The 18,908-nt window shown below is 44.1% G+C and overlaps 2 long non-coding RNA genes across 2 annotated transcripts; both read right to left on the bottom strand.

Annotated features, from left to right (window-relative positions):
* Positions 1–519: 519 nt before the first annotated feature.
* LOC125706057 (uncharacterized) lies at positions 520–3,086 on the bottom strand. The gene is made up of 3 exons (XR_007381829.1): positions 2,961–3,086; positions 2,719–2,865; positions 520–2,338 (listed from the first exon to the last, which is right to left on the bottom strand). It is a non-coding gene; the product is annotated as an uncharacterized LOC125706057 (long non-coding RNA).
* Positions 3,087–12,177: 9,091 nt separating this feature from the next.
* Positions 12,178–16,279, bottom strand: LOC125706058 (uncharacterized). The gene is made up of 2 exons (XR_007381830.1): positions 14,978–16,279; positions 12,178–14,138 (listed from the first exon to the last, which is right to left on the bottom strand). It is a non-coding gene; the product is annotated as an uncharacterized LOC125706058 (long non-coding RNA).
* Between the last annotated feature and the right edge of the window lie 2,629 nt (positions 16,280–18,908).

Genomic DNA, 18,908 nt, shown 5'->3' with positions numbered 1-18,908 from the left:
ACGGCACAGCTGTCAAGCCTGATTAAAGCATACGGTGGATGCATGGGTAATCCGGCCCTCTTGGGTTTAACACTTAAAGTCAATATCTAAATGGCGCAAGGCATCTGATATAACAATATCAGTGGATCCTATCTGTTGCAACTTCTTGCTCCTCAGAGTTCATATATAATCACTATCATATATAATCACTGATCTTGTTACTTCCGTGGTATATGCGATAAATTAATCTTCAATATAACCTATTTTGACGACTTGAAATGACAATGATTTATCTGCGACTAAGTTACATAAGTTATGATTGTTTCTACGTGTTGAAATAACTATGCGCGCGATCAAACGAATAACAATAAGTGTCAATCTTGTCTTTTCCAAAGGGAAGCGACGCCAGAAGCTGGCTTATGTCTGAGCCCTGCTGCTTCGGTCCTTGTCCTCCTCGTTCATCTTAAGTTCCTTCAGGCAGTATTTTTAGTAACGCCTTCACCCCCATCCCCCCCCCCTCCCCCCCCCCGCCGCCCCCCAGCCACCGGCACCTGCCTTGGTCTGTAAATTTCTTTTAGAATACCACACCATGTGGCTGGGGTCAACCCTTATGAAGTACACCCCTAAAATTAAACTACCTCTCAAACTCTATCTATCTATCTATCTATCTATCTATCTATCTATCTATCTATCTATCTATGCCTATATTTTTACATTATGTATTATCGTCATTGTCAATCGTGTCATTTAAGCCGTATTATATTGAACCCATCTGAAAAATTCATTTTCCACTAGGGTGTGTGTTTTAACCTAAATAAACATTGCCATTTCAGATACTATCTTATAATCTGTACATACTGTAACAGGCATGCGTGCAACGTCATGCGTGCAAAGTTTTAACCGATTATAAGCACGTGCTTATTAAGTCCCCCCCACCCCCCAAAAATGAGATCAGCCTGGAGAGTTAGTGGGACGGGTCCGTTGCCTTACCTACGCGAGCTGGACGCGGATCCCTGGCAGCTGCTGGAAGGTGGATTTGGGACACATGACAGCGAAGACAGGAAGGACGAACCCAGCTCTGTTAGCGACTCGCGGTTAGCGCGATGCCAACCTGACTATTCTCGATCAGTAATCAGGGCTATTATAGTAAAACAAGGACTCATCGACATATAACAGCCTAACTAGACTGATAGATGCTACTGATGAAAGAAATGAACGGCTGGTTTAACCAGACGCTCAGCTGGAAAAAACTGGATTCCTTTCCTTCTGGGACTTTTTATTTAAATAATTAAATAATAAAAAATAATAAATTGATTATATTTAATAACCATGTATTAGATAAACGGTTCTGGAAAATGGATAAAAACATTTTTTGGAGCTAGCCGAATGCTATTGTATTCAAATCTCATCCCCAGTGACCAAAATTGTTTTAATTGCAGGGCAGAGCATGTTCCGTATTGCCATTAACCTTTCATGAAAATAGCTAGCTGTGAAAATGACCACAGAGTGGTATTCTGTTTTTTGGAACCCGAAAACTGGCGAAAGTCACGTAGTTTGGAAGCCAACCTAGCAATCGTTCTTCAGACTTTCTCCAGGCTGAGAATGGATCAGAATAATTTGCTTTCTTTAAAACATTCACAGGCCATCGCAGAATTATTACAACGCATGCCAGACCTTATAAGAATGACAAGGGCAAACAATTTAACAAACTCAGGGAGAGAAAGAGAGACAGACAGAGAGAGAGAGGGAGAATCAAGAGATTTATGGAGATTTTTTTTAAAAAAGAAGTGAAAATCATCCCAAACTCCTGAAAATATTTCTGGTCTGTCTAGCAGACTCAGAAAGTGTCTGTGGTCTCATAGCTGGTTTGGGGTGGTATGCCAGGAATGAAAACAGCAACTATAACTGAGCTCTGCTGTAAGGTTTCGTGGCGCACTGAGGGAGAAAAGGGCATAGACTCAGCTAATAAGAGTTTGAAACCAAATTTTACAACAGTCATTGCAAGACAAACACCAAGTAACACTGACGTAGCAGTTTCATGACAAATGCTAAATTATCCAGTAGAGGTGAGACCGGGCAAATAAAGGAATTAGTGTTTTAACATTAATGAAAAGGATAAATAAGGTTGGTAGAAAGATAAGGTTAAAGGAAGAGTCTAACAGCGCTCCTTCTCTTTGTAGGCTTACTTCTTTTAGGTTTATGAAGTAATTTGGTCATTTGCAGGCCGGCAGAGAGGAATGGTGGCTTTAGCATGCAGCAGGCCTGCCTTTCCGCCGTCTCCGCCTTCCAGTGCGGTTACTGCTTCAGTCATGTCAGCTGTTTTTACAGCTGCAGCTTCACTCAACACATTTTTGCTTCCCTGCCAGGGAAATTAAGAAAACCATCAGTTAAATATCCAGAGATGTGTAATTATAAGCTGAATTGAAATAGAAGAATGCTATGTACAGCTCATAATTATATGCTTCTGCGCTACAAGAGAGTGGAGAGATTTTCAAAATTTTCTCATATGCTTTGAGAAAAATGAAGCAATTTTCTGAATCACAGCTCAATAAAATGTTTCTGTACCTAACAAAAGACTTACAGGGATTGCAAATGATACATTCACATCATTTGGACATTGATGTACATGACAAACACGCTTTACTGGTAGGACAAATACTTATTGTAATTCAGTTTAATTCACTGCAATACTAGAATCTCTGAAAAGAAAGACAAAATATTTTATTGTTGAGAAATAACCTGAAATGGATCCTAATGTTGTCAGATGTGATAAAATCCTTCCTGGTGCTTGAAAACATACTGTAGATTATCTGCAGTCTGCACAACATCTCTGCAGTCACCACAGCCTGCACACTCTGGTGACTGCAGGGAGAGCAGCACGAGCTCCTGAAATACACACAGTAATTGAGTGAAGGCTTTTTGCAATTGCTGTTAAACCCAAACCTTGGCCGTCACCCACATTGTAAATGAAAATGACTGACCTTTCTTTGGAGGGGACAAGCTCTCTGCACTCTTGTCAGGCTGGCTTTTGTCAAATGCCAGTCTGATGGCATGCCTCGCGTGTACGGGGCTCACAAGAGCTCAGACGAGAATCTCTACAATCCCAACACTCCCAAATGACAGGTCAATCAAAACAGTATTGTGTGAGCACTCCTGGGTAATGTCCAGTTTACAGGCGACACTCAAAATGAGTCAACTGACTTCAATATTACTTTCATCCCCATTCAGCGACATGAAGTTACAATTATGGGCATATTTAGAATGGCCTGTTCTCTTAGGAAAAAACAAGATCAGAAAAACATGGAACATAATATAAAGATCAAAGCATATAATTACACGATCTTAGTATTTTTGGTGCAAGTTAACTTCATTTTCGGGTTTGTTGACATTGGTCCACTAGAGGCCTTGATCTTCTCTAGCCGTGGTTTCACATTCCGTCAGTCCACAGGTCCACCACGGCCTTCCAAGGAGGGACACTGGCCTTGTGCTTATATTTTGCAGAGTAGCTATGTAGTTTAGAAGATGTGATACTCTCAAAGTCACGCGCAATGCTTTGAAATGCTATTCAACTGCTATGCGAAATGCACATGGACAAAGATCTTATTTATCCACGGTATAAAGATTTAATAATAACCACTTCTTACTGCTGGCAGAAAACAAGGAAAGTATACAGAGAAGGAGACTAACATTAGGAAGTCTGGTTAGCATAGATCGTTTACAGCTGGTTATTCCACTCAGGCTGTGTTTCACTCATTTAATATGCAGGACAGGATTGTTTCGGGTGACTCAGAACAACACAGTGATTCACCATAATCCTGCACATGTATTCAGAGGTCTAATGTAATGTGTTATGCTTCCTTGGAGGTATTTTAACTGAACTAGTTTTACCTGCTCATGTCCCAGGAAAAGGGAGCTGAATCTGCATTGATTTGGGCTTAGTTTTATTTACTGAAAGAGGAGGATGTGGAAATGTGTAGCAAGCATGTACCAGGGAGTGCCAAGCACACCCGTCCATCTTCTACCCGTTGATCCTGGTCAGGGGGGGGGGGGCTGGAGCCTATCCCAGGCAGCACCAGGAACGAGGCAGGGGATTGGGTGCCAGTCCATCACAGAACACACAAATGGGCAATTTAGAGACTCCATGCCTGATGATTAGTTTGTGGGTTATAGCACGAAATTGGAGATCCGATTGCATTATGCAGAGTGGGGTAAAATATTCATAGACTGTTGCAGGGCATACATGCATACTCATGGGACACAAGAAATGAGAGCACCCAGAGGGAACACACAGGACATGGGGGGCATGCGATCTCCATACACACAGAGCAGGGGCAAGGCGCAAACCTGCAGTACTGGAGATGTGAGGGAAGTGTGACACCTACTGAACGCTGATACTACCGCCAAGACCAAAGGTCTTAGCTAAAATCATGATAGGATATCCTTCAATGAAACTATGTGAAACAGATTCAGAGATTTAAGCTTGTGAAAAGGGCCATCTTGAAAAATTGTCCACAGAATAGCCCACAGAAAAATAAGGTGGTACATTATTAGTACCACTAGCAGTATTATTAGATATACTCGAAATAGCACTGGTGCCTCGCTCCTCCAGGGCTGGGTGTTTGGAAGCTGCCAGCTGTGTGCAGGAGGGAGTTTCCTCCTGCTCTCCAAAGGTGCATTTGGGCTAACTGGGTCTCTGCAGGTTTACTCCCACTGGGTCAGGGTTTCTCTGTCCAGTTCTCGGGGACCACCAGATGGTCCACTTTTTTGCTCTCTCCCAATTTCCAGGGAATTTGTACCGTGCCTGAGCACATTTGACACCCAAAGTCCAGTTCCTTGGGCTAGTCTGATCGCTGCATACGGTGCCCAGGCATGGTACCGTGGGGGAGGGCTGGTGTGATCACAAGCTGTGCCTGAGCGTGGAACACAGACATGATGTCAATGATGTCACTGACACAAACACGCGCACATGAACTGGACACAGAAGGAACGGATCGGGTAGGCTGTACGGATCCATAGCGACAAACACATAACAAACATTGTAGCATAGGGGTCTATGGCAGAGGTGCAGTGTTTGCTGGAAATTTGGGATAACGAGGGTATTCAGGAACAGCTGGATAAAACTCCAAGGTATTTGGTCAGATATGGGACTTATACTTGCGGTACAATTAAATGAAAATTGCTGCATTGCATATTCGATAAATCAATAAGAGGGCTATGTCATAGCAAAACAATTCCAAAAAAGCTCAGAATAAGGGCATTAATTATGAACTCCATCGTGCTGTGCGATAGCGCTTTTCTTCCTATTGTATTTAACACCTTCGCAGAATGATGATGAAACCATGCTCACGCAATGTGAGCGCAGGCCAGTCAGGGAGTGGGGGGGGGGGTTATCCTGCTCAGGCATGGTATAAGGCTTCCGGGCCAAGTGTAAGTATGCGTTAATTGCCCATGTGTGTGTTCTGAGCGGGACTGGGAGTGTGTCCAGGGTGATCCAGGGAAAGTAGCTCGATGGTGGATATAGTGCTTGAGTACTTTATTAGGTTTTCACTGCAGTTTGTGACAGGAAATGATGGAGGGAGAGAAGCTGGATGTATCTTTCCTGTCATACCACGACAGGCTCTATGAGGATGGGCTCACCGGGCAGAGAGTCTGAGGACACAAGGATATAAGATATGAATCATGCAGACCCTCTGTGCAGCCTGTAAGTCACTTTATCCATTTTTATTTAAGGCCTTCCGGATCATTCTGCAAGTCCAGTCCTCTGTGGGACGCTCCGAGCCTGGGCTGGCATCCTTCCTCTACCTCCTGGTCTGCAGAGCAGCAGGAGAGACTGAGACGGCCACCTCATGCCCCGCCCCGCCCTGCCCCGCCTCGCTCCCCGTCCAATGGCTTGGGGTCCATTTTCTGCCCACGCAGAGTGTGTATATATATAGAGCTCGGAGTATGGTGGAGACCGCGTGGTGCGAGAGAGCAGCGCCATGCAGGGGCATGTTGATCCACGACAGGCTGCAACCCAAGCCATTGAAGGTCCGCTCACCTGGCTGTGTGGAACAGGTCCCTGCACAGCCGCTTCCTGTGCGCCTACCTCTGAAGTCCAGCTGGGGGTGTCCAGCTGAGGGTGGGGGTGGCAGTCCTCCACTGTTCAGCAGAGGCAGGAAAGCTATGGCCAATCTCCAGTCAGGTTAATCCACCATGTTCATGAAGAACCAAAAATAAACAGCACCAGCTACATGTAGGAGACTAACATTCTCCCCCCCCTTCGTCACAAAACATGGACTCACCCACATAATGAATTAAGGCCAAGCGGATGGTAACACGATAGTGCTGGAACTCAGCCTGCTCTCCCGTAACATTCGGCGCAGAGACTTAGCAGGGAGGCTGCGAATTCCACTTGTAATGTACAAATGTCAGTGGACAGGCTAAGCTAATTTTCAGCTCGACGTTTTGCTTTTTCTAAAAAGCCCCCCCACCAGGCAGCAGGTGTGTGCGTTGAGGGTCCCATTTCAGCGGGATATGAAGAATCCATGAGGGCGTCAATAGCTGCCGGGTCACTTGTGCGATTTAGCCGCTAATGGAAGCTAATAGGGCCTCTCCCCGTTAGCACCTGGGTAGCATACCGGTCATATGGAGGAGGAGTCTTGTTCTGGGGGCGGGGGGGGGGGGCATGACTGAGCTGATCACAACACCTTATACGGCAGAAGTCTCTGGGGTTGGATAGAGCTTCAGGCCAACTCTGAGGGTGCAGTGCCTGGCTACATGGGAGCCCATAGAGGCCACAGTCGGTAAAACTTCACACACAATCAGTGTTTCCGTATTAAATACCACCAAACCAAACTTTCTCCAAAGACAGCTGCCATGAGTTTCTCGAGTCTTTGTGAAGTAAAAGGCACACGAGACGATTCCAATGAAGCAGAGGGAGAAACCAAGGGGGAGTGTTGTGTTTTTTTAAATAAATGGCACACAGGATGATTTCGGCTGCTACCAGCCTGTGCTCGCATTTCTGCACCAATCCGACGCGGGCGGGTTTTCCCCCTCGGAATGCAGCCGTCATGTCCAGGCCCATGCGGAAACCGTCAGGATTCCATCACAACAGAGTGAGCGTAAACCACGTGGGCACTTTGTTCTTTACATCCGCCCAGCAGCTGTGGTCCCGTTCCTCCGAAACGCCCGGCGGGAGACTGGAGGTAAACGAGCACTCCGTATCTCACAAATCATTCCTGATGTCCTTCCATCCCCATGAAAATGCAGAAGGCAAATTCCTTCAGCATGAAGCACAGGCCTTAATAAGTGAGGACTACTGTATTTTTGCATGCCGCGAGAAAAGGCTGGGTGAGGAGGTAGCATAGACCATTCCTTCAGAGCCCACTGCCCATGTGATGCATCAGATAAGATTCCTTACCGCCATCCAAGCCCTCTTGCAAGCATGGAATTTTCTTCATGTTCTGATTCAGGAGTCCTCAAGAGGACATCTTATCGGGAGATCTTTACAGCCTGGTTCTGAGCGCGTTGTTTAGCTATCGGCTTTCTGTTTTTCCATAAAATGTAAAGAATGTCCAATGTATAAATGTGACCTGTCTTGAAGACAAACATCAAGACGATCTATATATGCCTCGCAGCAGCGTCTGTAACTGAATAACTGACCCATTCGGGTTCGTCTATGTCCTCTGTACCATCTCATGAAGATTGAGTGACACGGAGAATATGACCGACTCACTCAGGAAGCTCGGCAATATAATATCAGGGGATCTGGTTTTAAACCCTACGTTGCTTTTATCACACTGTATATTGACCTTCATCAATACTTGACCTTCTGGTCCTGAACACTACAGGGTTATGTTATTCCCCGAAATACACAGCTTTCCTGCATGGCCACATAAGGCCCAGCCTTTACTGAGCGACTCACACAGGTTAAAGCCATAAGCCTGTCACACCTACCCGCTGAGACCTCGCCATTCCGCGGGAACCCTGCCAGCACCAGTCACATTCTGCTGCAAACCCCATTCACTCTGGCTTTAAAATCCTTTTCCATCCATAAAGCCACCATCGCTCATAAGGGGGAGAAATCGGAAATTGTTTATCTAGTCAAACCCCCCCAGCCCCAACCCCCCTGCCTACTTCGGTTGGGGAAACCTGTTCCCCAGGAACAGCAGGGCATTTCAGTAAAAAAAAAAACAAGCTTTTGTTTCCTAGCAAAAAGCACATTTGGGCTTCCATTGTGGCATCTGCTGGGGGGAGTGAGTGTCATATTACCCAGCAGGCCGCTCAGTCCCCGCCCCCTTCCCGGCCCACTGTCCCGTCAGACTGCCACTTCAGAGGCGGCTGAGGGCTTTCCCGTGGCTCGTCGCTGAGGAGAATCCCTGAGGAACAAAAGGGGGTGTGGTGCGGCAGGACCACCTCTCAGCCCCACCCCTTCTCCGCTTTTACAGCTGTCCAAAATTAGCCTGGGTTTGAGCTCCGGCCCGTGGCCTGATATAGCCTGGGCTTCAGTGCTGACTCAGGCATACCCTCGCAGACCACGCCAGTGCTGGGGTGACACTCGGGCGAGATTGAAGCCCATTATTTAAGATGGAAGCCCATTATCCACTGCTATCTGGGGAGATCAGTGTGGTACTTCACTGCATTGTTCATGGGGAACTTGCTATTTACCCCAAACACAGTATCTCATTATTGCAGTGAAGTGAGAGAAGACACCCTGCAACGATGTCAGAGAAAACCTAAGGAAAACTCTTTCAGCTCCAGAGTGGAATCCTCTGTTTTAAATCGAATAATTAACCTAAATCATGCATCACCATCTGTCTTCCATTCACTACTAACAGATTATCCCATTATTTATTACATATTTATAAGTACTATTATTTCATCTTAGATAAATTAATAATGTTTAAGCTGCATTTTTTGGGTTCATTCTGCTTTTATGAATCAGTAAAATATCAGAAATGCCCATTTCCTTTAACCTTAACAGATTTCACTGCGAGGAGGAATCTTTCTCCTTATTGTCACCTAGGACAGATAAATAACATTTCTATCCAAATTTTCAACATATCTGGTCACACTGACTTTTAATTTGGAAAACAGGTGCAAAGTCTATTTCCTATTTCAATGTGTCCCCCTCCCTAAGGAAAGTGTTAGTTTATAGCGACCTTGTTTCATCTCATGCACCAGGCCATAAAATTGGTGATTCTTTCTTTGGGGGAGGGGGGGTCACACTTCTGTGGTAACCCAGGCTTTTAAATACATTACGCTCATTAAGATTTCCCACCCTATATAAATATAAATGTATGCCTAATCTACTCTGGTATCTACGTTTACTCCTCCAGTTCATCTACAACCTTTTACAGGGTTTTGAGGAGGCTAGTAATCCTATTGTAATATATGTACTGTTCTTACTAAACTGAGAGCTCATGGAGATGCTTAGCATTGCTATATTTACTACCAGTATTGTGGGAAGACAGGCTTACATAACCACGACAGGTCTAAATAATCCTGGAGGTATGGCAGAGCACGGCAGTTTCTGAAGGGTGTGGTCACAATACCGTGAGTCAGGGCCTCACCTCTCGCGGCCTAACTGGGAACTGCCGGCAGGTGAGGTGACGGGGGACGTCAGCGCAACGGACAGTGAGTCAGTCAGCCCTCAAAGGGTGAGCTAGCGGAAAGCAATGTCTCATTAAAAAAACCTTGGTTTCTGTCTGGGAAAGGCCGCCATTATTTCAACTTAGGAGAGAGACCACAAGAAAGGCGAAGACGATCAGAGGAATTCCCACAATTCCCAAAACAACCAAACCAACAAAACAACAAACAAAAACAGTCTGCACTAAGCGTCACATTAGTCCCTGCACTTCCATTCCAAAAACTACCCCAGAAAATAATCACGCCTCAGTTAGCTGTCCCAGTCTGGATTTATTTGTGAGTTTGTTCATTTTTACAAGATTCCTATACCCTGACAAGGCCGGTTTGTGTTTAAAGGGGCAGCGGGCTAGTGTGGTGACTAGGAGACTGCGCCTACAGATACTGTACATCAACGGCATAACGGAGGTTTCATATAGAACGCTGGTCTCTTTCAGCAGGGAGAATGTGCGAAACATGCTTTGTGAGAACCATCTCTGCACTGCGATGGTGGTGGACGACATTCCAGCGAGGTAAGGGAGAAAGGGCTTCGTGTTTATGTTGGCAAACGCAGGAAGCCTGAATGTTTCCTGAACACATTCTGATGAACCGCGTCTCTATAAGCCTCCGGCGCATATGCAACATATCCGTCTCGGCCTGTCGGCTCGGCACGATGGATTGCAGCTTCCGCAGAATATTTCAGCCATACGCTGCTCCCCCTGCAGTGAAACTAGGAGGCCTACCAGTAATATGGCCTCTGGGTTTGGACCCACATCAAAATGGTTTACCTGATCATTTTTCAGTAATATATGAAATGACACAACATAGAAATCTTTAGGAAAGCGCATTTCCAAGTTAGAAATATGTTTAAGATGGTGAGATTAATTAAGACAGCGTTAGGCTTCACAGCCGATTATATTTTCGTAGACGTTACAAAACGGGATAAGAACTGATAGTTTATGATGTGCTCAAACCTCTGAAGATGAATGCATGGATGTGAATATACAGATTTTCCCTTACAAAGCTGAAAATGCAGGAGAGAGGGAAAAAGAGGTATTGGAGTTCTTCCCAGACCTCATCAAGAAGGTCTGGCAAAACAGAAATAAATGAAGGGGAATTCATCCACACAGACTCTAAACGGTGCTGCCAAAGGAAGAAGGGAGAATAAATGAGAGATGAAAAGAAGGATTATTATGAGTAGCTTCGTTTAGGCTAGCCAGTTACTTTGCAGGCATAAGCAGAATTCTATGGACTTACATTAGTATGGCCGGGTTAGGGTTAGTTTGGCAAATGGCTAAGGACAGACATGTAACACTATGCTGTGACTTTACATTGAAAAGGCGGATTTACCACTAGACTGATGTATAAAGATCTCCCACAGACTCCTATTTGTACATGTGACAGCATCAACTCACAGGAACTCGAGGAGAGAGCGCCGTTTTGAGTCTTTACCAGGCCGAATGGATTAAACTGGGCTCAGGTCTGGAATTCAGGAAATTGTGAAGCCATTTAGCCATTCATCTCACATTCTTTGGAAGTTCAACCGCGGCGCAGCATTTAACAATGTCCCGAGAGTCACTGGGATTAGATAGGGCAGATCCCTGACAAACTCCTGCTGTTGGTAGGGTTCTTACATGAGGAATGTGCAAAACTTCTGCAATGTGCCCTGACTTGGATTTAATCCAGACAAATCCAGACTTTCTTACAACCCACAATGTATTAATGTTAATGTATTCATAAGTGAAGAAACAGCACAAACTGTGTAAGAGTGTTTTTTATTAACATATATATATATATTTTTCATTTTAGCTGAAATTCCCTGCTGAAAATCTGTCTATGTGGAAGCATTCAATTTTCGCCTCACATTTGTTAAATTCTACCTCAGCTTCAACAGTCCAGGCACATTTTTAAATAACTGTAATCAATAAATACAATTCAGTACAGAAAAAAAACAGTTTTCTGAGTTGTTTTCTTTATGCTTCATATTGTGATTAGCATTATGATAGCGCCCCCTACTGAGCACAACCTGTACACAGAAAAAAATCTTTAATTCATTCAAGCTGCTCTCAATTAGCAATGAAGCTACTGTTTGTCATCCAGGGGAAAAATACAAACCACCATATATTTTATAGTGTTATGACATGGCAGTACAACCCGTAGTTTACAGAATGAAATTGATTGTTTTTTTTTCTCAAAGCACAACTGTGACACCTGCTGGCAAAATGGACAAGACACAGCTAAAGGTTGCTAAATGTACACACTCTAATCGCTATCAAAAATCTATCTGGAAACATTATTCTGAAACCCTTTGGCCCTGGAAGAAATTATTATCTGCTTAGTGAATTACCTGTCAACTATCACGCAACTCTGTGCTTTAGGTAGACAGTTTGCCAGATTGGTAAAAACTGCAGTTTCTCACGAACAGTACGGTACAAGAATGCAGAACTTTACTAAGTGAGGTAGAACAGAATGTACAGTATTGCCTTTGTTTTCAGGGAAATTCATAAATATGTTAAAAATACACACAGAAACACTTCGGAATATATTTCAGCTAATTGTTTAGTCTGATAAAGGAAGGGCTTACAAACTGACAAATAAAATACACGGTATATTTATTTATTCCTATTACATACTTCATATACCACCACTGCATGCAGGATTGTGAAAGCCTAAGGTTACTCAAATCAAACTGGTCCCACTTGGGATCCTATCCAGTTTGGAAGAATACCTATTTGGAAGGTAGCTAGTGAATGCAGGGACAGATGAAAGCGAAGGATCAGATTGAGATTCTGGGGTAAGCAGCTAATCCATCTCCAAAAACACAAGGTCCCAGAAACACCTGGTACTAGCATAAGATAAATGCTAATCCTGTTAGGACCAGGGGGTTGTACCACGAAGAGGGGTTACTGGCATATCGGGGTAAGTTGTCGGATTTAAGGTAGTCTGGGCAAAATGTAAGTGAACGAATATGAAGTCCATTTAAACTGTGGTACCTTAAATCTGACAAGTTACCCCGATAAGCCAGTAACCCAGCTTCGTAGTACAGGCCGCCGGCCAGACCTGGTGCCCCAGGAACTAGCATAAGCTAAATGCTAATCACGTTAGAATCAGGTCAGACCTGGTACCTCTGGTACTAGCATAAAATGAACGCTAATCCCGTTAGGACCAAGTCAGACCTGGCGCCCCAGGAACTAGTATAAGCTAAATACTAATCCTGTTAGAACCAGGTCAGACCTGGTGCTCCTGGTACTACCACAAGCTAAGTGCTAATCCCATTGGGACCAGGTCAGACCTGGGGCTCACAATTACTAGCATGGGCTAAATGCTAATCCTATCTTGAGCAGTTCAGACCTGGATCCCCCGGACCTAGCTCAATCTAAATGGTAATCCTGTTAGGATCAGAGCTCCTAGTGACTAGCACAAGCTAAATGTAAACCATTTTAGGACCTGTTCAGCTTGTGCTAAAGTTTCCCACCAGTATTCTACATTTTCAACATTGCAGACCCGAAATGGGCCTTGATAAAGTCTGTCAGTTCAACAATGACCATAGTTATGGTGCGTTCCATTTGCCCTCAGAACTCAAAGTTTTGAAGCCAGAAGTGACATGCACACTTCCATTTCTCGGAGATCCGAGAAATATTTCGGAGCAGCACAGAGGATCCCAAGTTCAAAATACAAGATGGCGGCGCCCTTTATCAACAGAAGGGAAAGATCTAGTTTTATACTGTTTAAGCACGACTTCTCATTTGTGGCTCATTAAATCGGTTGCACACACTTATCCGTGGACGTGTTGCTACGGAGTTTTATCCATAAAGCTTCATGCGTTATGTGTTATTACCTGATATTGCTAACAATTAACCGGGCTAGATTTGGATTTCATGATTAGTCGGATTATTTGTCAGATTTAAGGTAGTTCGGACTAATTGTAAGTGAACGAAGATAAAGGCCATTTAAACTGAGATACCTTAAATCTGACAAGTTGTCCAACTAAGCAAAAAATTTTGCTCTTTCATATGGGTCCGTGGTATTGCTACTTCTGTGGCAAATGGAACGCATCCGACTCGGTTTTCCCGAGTTTTTAGCGGATGTGACGTAATCTCGGAATCCGAAAATCGGATCCCAAGGCAAATGGGAACACACGATTAATTACTGCATGGGTCTTGCAAATTAAAGCTAACCAGATTAGAAGGCTTTCACAGTCCCTCACACTAAGCACTCAGCAAGGTCATGAAGAGCATAACGTGGGTAGATTTTACTAGTATGGCAAAGTAGTGCAAAAAGGAACCCAGTTTAAATTATACATGCTTGATTTGCACTTTTTAGGGAAGCCTTGTTAGTACCAGGTTGTACTGAGCTGTTGATTCCGTCCTTGGTGTTAGCTTCAACGAGACTCACATTTCTCCTCTGAACAGTGTGATTAACGACGTAATGAAGATTCTCCTCCAAGGTGGGATGCAGGGCTCCAGGGGGAGAGGAGGGCTGTCAGCTTTGGCCCCAGCAAGCGGGCGATCCCACTGTGATGTCAGGGATGGAAACAAAACCAGCCAAATGTAGTACTGAAAAGAAAAGTTAGGCAGAACACCGTTTTGAAACATGTGCATTTTTAATGAACTGATATTATAACCTTATAACCTTCAATTAATATATGTCATTATAAGCGGGTGAGAGGCCAATCTCTCACACTGCTGGGTTTTTTTTTTGAAAGAGCTGAACTAATATGGATGCAAGGAGGAAATAACTAATTACTTTTGAATCCATGTGCCTTTTATCAGTCACCTTGAAAGTAAATCATTGTTCTGCTGGCTCTGCAAAGGCACCATTTTCATTGAACTTAAAAATATTTTTCAGCCTGTCTACAAGGTAGCCTTTGATTCCAGTCCAAACCATAAGGCCTCTACTTTAAAAAAAAAAAACACTGTTTGACTGAACAAAGGAGTCATCAGACAATTTCTTATAAATTTATTATAACTCTTGACAGATTAACATGAAGCTTAAGTTGTGCATCATTGTCTCCTGCTAGCCTTGCATTTAGGCTTGCTTCAATGTTAAAATTAGAGAGATTCTATCTAAGAAAAGTCTTGTGTGGCTGTAATCCTCAATACAGCATAAATCTTAGAACAGAAAGGGATGGTGTGTGGGTCTTTGAATCAGACTGCAAGGTTGTGGGTTTGAATCCCGTAGTTAGCAGTGTGATTTTACCATTGGGCCCCTGGGCAAGGCCTTTAAACCCAATTGGTCCAGGGACCAGCTGATCCTGGTTTCTCAATTCCATGTTGCTTTGAATAAAAGCATCTGGTAAATAAATGTAAATGTAGAAACAATTTCTGTTCCAAGTGAATAGAGCCTTCCCTTGACTTAATTCAGTCATCAAGTTTTATATTACATTAAAATGTACCTAAACTTCTTGCAGTCCACTGACATGTTGAGATGTTCCTGTAGGGCCCCCAGTGGCTGGGATGCTGAGACCAGCTGCTTGGAGGAGATGAGCTCTGCCTCACAGGTGTGGCTCCACAGGGAACCCTGACCCCGAGACAAAGAGGTCCTGCAGAAGGTAAGGCCTTTGGTAAACAATGAAGGTTCTTAGTTGCTTGATGAAAATCACATGGCCGCTAAAAATGAACCACAGTAAGCTAATATCTACATCTACCCATCAAAGAATTATGGGATCTGTTAAAATATGGTAATAAAATGATAATAAATTCTATAGAGGAATACCAGCAGCACAGGCAGCTTAATTTTGTGGATTATCATTCACCATAAAACATCTTGTAGACGTGACTTTCTGTAGAGAATCAGTTAAAGGTCACGCAACCCTGAATGGGGAAAAACATCTCAGCTCTGAATTCCAAAACGCTACATGATGGTGATGTTGCTCTTGATCCGTATGCATACATACGGTACAATGCACCCATGGAAGATGTACGTGACTTATGACACTTGAGAAAGATTTACATAAGAACTTAAGAGATCTACAAATGAGAGGAGGCCATTCGGCCCATCAAGCTCGTTTGGGGAGAAGCTCTTAAAATCTTATCTAGCTCTGATTTCAAAATTAAAACAATAGTTGAAGACATGCACAAAATATTTAGTAGCAGAGCCAATTAAAAATATGTTACAGCAAAATATGAGTATTATCACTATGTCTTCTCCACTCCCTCTCTTGGTTCTGGAGTCATTAGGATGTTCTCTCCGTGTGCATGTGGGATTCCTCCAGGTGCTCCGGCTTCCTCCCACAGTCTAAAGACACACAGTCATCTGGCATCTGCACATAGTGTGTAATTCTGTGGGTTGGTGTCTGCATGTGTGACAGACTGGCATCACATCCAGGGTGTCCTCTTGCTTCGTGCACTAGGTGTCCGGGAGCATGCTCCCGCACCCCCGCAGCTCTGTACTGGATAGGCAGTTGGAAGGAAAATGGATAGATGGATGGATGGATTGTTGTATTATACAACAGAACAATGAATGGGACTTCTCCGGAGCAATGGGACACAAAGGCGCCCTCTTGTGGAGAGAAATGTTAACATGAATTCAGTAACTACTGCCAGTATGCTGTGCTGATACCATAACTCATATATTAACAATCTTTACGAAGCACCTCAGAGATTAGCCACAAAGAGAAAAAACACACAGAAACATCTAATGACCAGACGGAAGTGTCCTGACCAGGAAATCCCTCCCAGAAATACATCTGCAGACAGGGCGGGGCTCTGTAGCAATATGTTTGATATATAGTTGGCGTGAATAACAACCTAATATATCAAACATATCAGACAGAGCCCTGCAGAGAAGGCTTCCAGGTCATAATTGTCCTGCAGGGGTATGCAGTACTGACGGAGAAGTGTGACAAAGGAGTTATTAGGTGTTAAAAGGGAAGGACAGGTACTGTACTCCAGAGGGAAGGTGGATTAATGTACAGAGAAGATGAGAAGATAAGGTGTAGCGGAAGACAGGTGTGAAGAGATGAGGGGTAGAGGAGGACAGGTGGGAGAAGATTAGGTGTAGGGGAGGACAGGTGGGAGAAGATGAGGTGTAGGGGAGGACAGGTGTGAGGAGATGAGGTGTAGGGGAGGACAGGTGGGAAAAGATGAAGTGTGGGGGAGGACAGGTGGGAGGAGATGAGGTGTAGGGGAGGATAGGAGGAAGAAGAAAGTGTCAGAACCTGGTAGTGGTTAAGTTTGAAACGATGCACCCAATTCACAATTCAGTTCGATTCACAAGTCTTCTTGTTCAGGAATCTCCCACCCCCATTTTCCCAGTATCTCATATAGTCCAGAAATGACAAGCCTCTGTAAGTCTGAGCTGTGCTGTGACACATGCATCTGTGACCTGGCCAGGCCTTCCCCACACAGTGACTAATCACACATAACTACTTCAGATAAAAACACGAGAGATATGTGTGAGATATGGCAAGAATGACCCAGTGAGTGTGAGGCGGCTCAACTGTATGTATGTGTATGTGTCTGTGTGTGCATGTGTGTGTCACTCTCCATATGAGACAGACTGTCCAGGATAGCGGAAACTAAAACATTCAAGTATTTCATTAGACAAATTAATAAAATTAATAATGGGGTTTGACGTTAATCTACATCCAGCCCTATAGGGAGGTCCTCCAATTTACAGGGAAGATTTGGGGGTTGGTGGCAGGATTGGAACTCCAGCCACCGGAAAAAAACTCACACTGGTCCATTCGGACCTGTGTGGTGCCGAGGTATCGCCTGCTGCATGGCTGCACTCAGGTTCTCATCCCTGAGGTGGTCTGTCGTGTGGTGGATGCGGCAACATGCTGTAATCAGTGCATGCTCCTTACCTCTCTAATTATATCACTTTATTCATATAGAGGTATATATTTACATATAGAATAAAAGTTTACAACAAACTATTATATATGTCAAAGTGTGTCAGCGAACCCATTTCAAAACCTTCTAAAGTGCCTCCAGTATTCGCAGCAACCATCCAATACAACCATGCATTTGCTGACTCAAGCACTTATACACCTCATATAGATAATCAATACCTCATTGACTTTTTTAAACTAATTTAATTATATAATTAAGTAGTGTTAGTGGTGAAATTTAACAAGTACATAAAATGGCTGATTTACCCCTGAAGAGAGGCTTGGGGTCCAAAACCGTGTCCTTTTAGCCATCCAACGAGATATCAGTAAGGTTTAGCAGTCCAAAAGAAATTCTTCTTACTTTTTATTGTCACTGTTCATCTGTATGTATTCTGAAGTTAAACTGTGTTGTTTTCTGAGCAAACAGGCTTACGACTCAAGTAAATTCTTCCTTGTACAGTGTTGTGACGCTTCAAGAGAATATGCTGACGTGCTTCTCGGAGTTGAAATTGGCATATTCCGCATACCTTAGAAGACTATGTGCTGCAGGAACACGGCTGCTACCGGCCGCTGCTTCAGCCCTGTGTGAATGTAATAAGGCCGGTGTCCACATCCTTGGCACATAGACAAGGTGGTTTTGAGTGGGTGTTTGTCTCCAGCAAGGGTGCATCTGGTTGTCACTTCTGTTTGTGATTTTCAACAGAATACCAAGGTGCAGCCTAAAAGTGTGTCCATTATGGGGGGCTGGAGGTGATGTCCCTGCTAATTAAGGATAACGCTTTTGACTTCATCTGTCTGGGACCTCCAACACATGTCTGAAGGTCTGAGAGCAAAGTGATGGGGAAGTGAATCAGCACCTTTAAATTCAAGGTCTTGGAACTCTAGTGGAAAACAATGACTTCCTCTTTTTGGGTGAGGGGGGAAAAGTCTACCGGTAGTACAGGATTTTAAGAGCTTGAGATCTTGCACATGATTGACAGTAAGAAGGAACATGAGATTGACAGGCTGGATTGGTTTGATGGGCAGTGAGCTGGTCCAGGGTGAGAAGGTACAGCCGTTGGATGAGGCTTATGGACTATTGGTAGGTCTACACCATTATCCTGGTCTAAAAGGGACAAGGGTGTGATTACAAGCAGGTAAAAATTAAGTGTCTCTGCAGGGATGCCAGATGCTCTATGACAGGCAGAGGAGATTCATGATCTGGAGGGACCTTGAAATAAAGCAGCTGCTCCTTTGGATTGAGAAGCATCAGTTGAGGTGGTTCAGGCATCTTGTGGAAGCCATCTGGTCAGGTTCCAGTGGGGGCTGTACTGGGCACAGCCCAGTGGATGGCAGCTCTGGGGCAGAGTCAGGATATGCAGAATATGACTCTGAGCTGAACCGGGACTACTTGCAAATCAAAGAGCCCACAGCTGTAGAGACAGAGGTCTGGTCTGACCTGCATCTCACCGGGTGACTTAAATATGGATGAATGGATGATATGATGGGGAGG

Source organism: Brienomyrus brachyistius, chromosome 13, assembly GCF_023856365.1.
Source record: "Brienomyrus brachyistius isolate T26 chromosome 13, BBRACH_0.4, whole genome shotgun sequence".
Taxonomy (NCBI): domain Eukaryota; kingdom Metazoa; phylum Chordata; class Actinopteri; order Osteoglossiformes; family Mormyridae; genus Brienomyrus; species Brienomyrus brachyistius.
The sequence above is the reverse complement of the archived record's forward strand: the minus strand, read 5'-3'. Positions and strand labels throughout refer to the sequence as shown.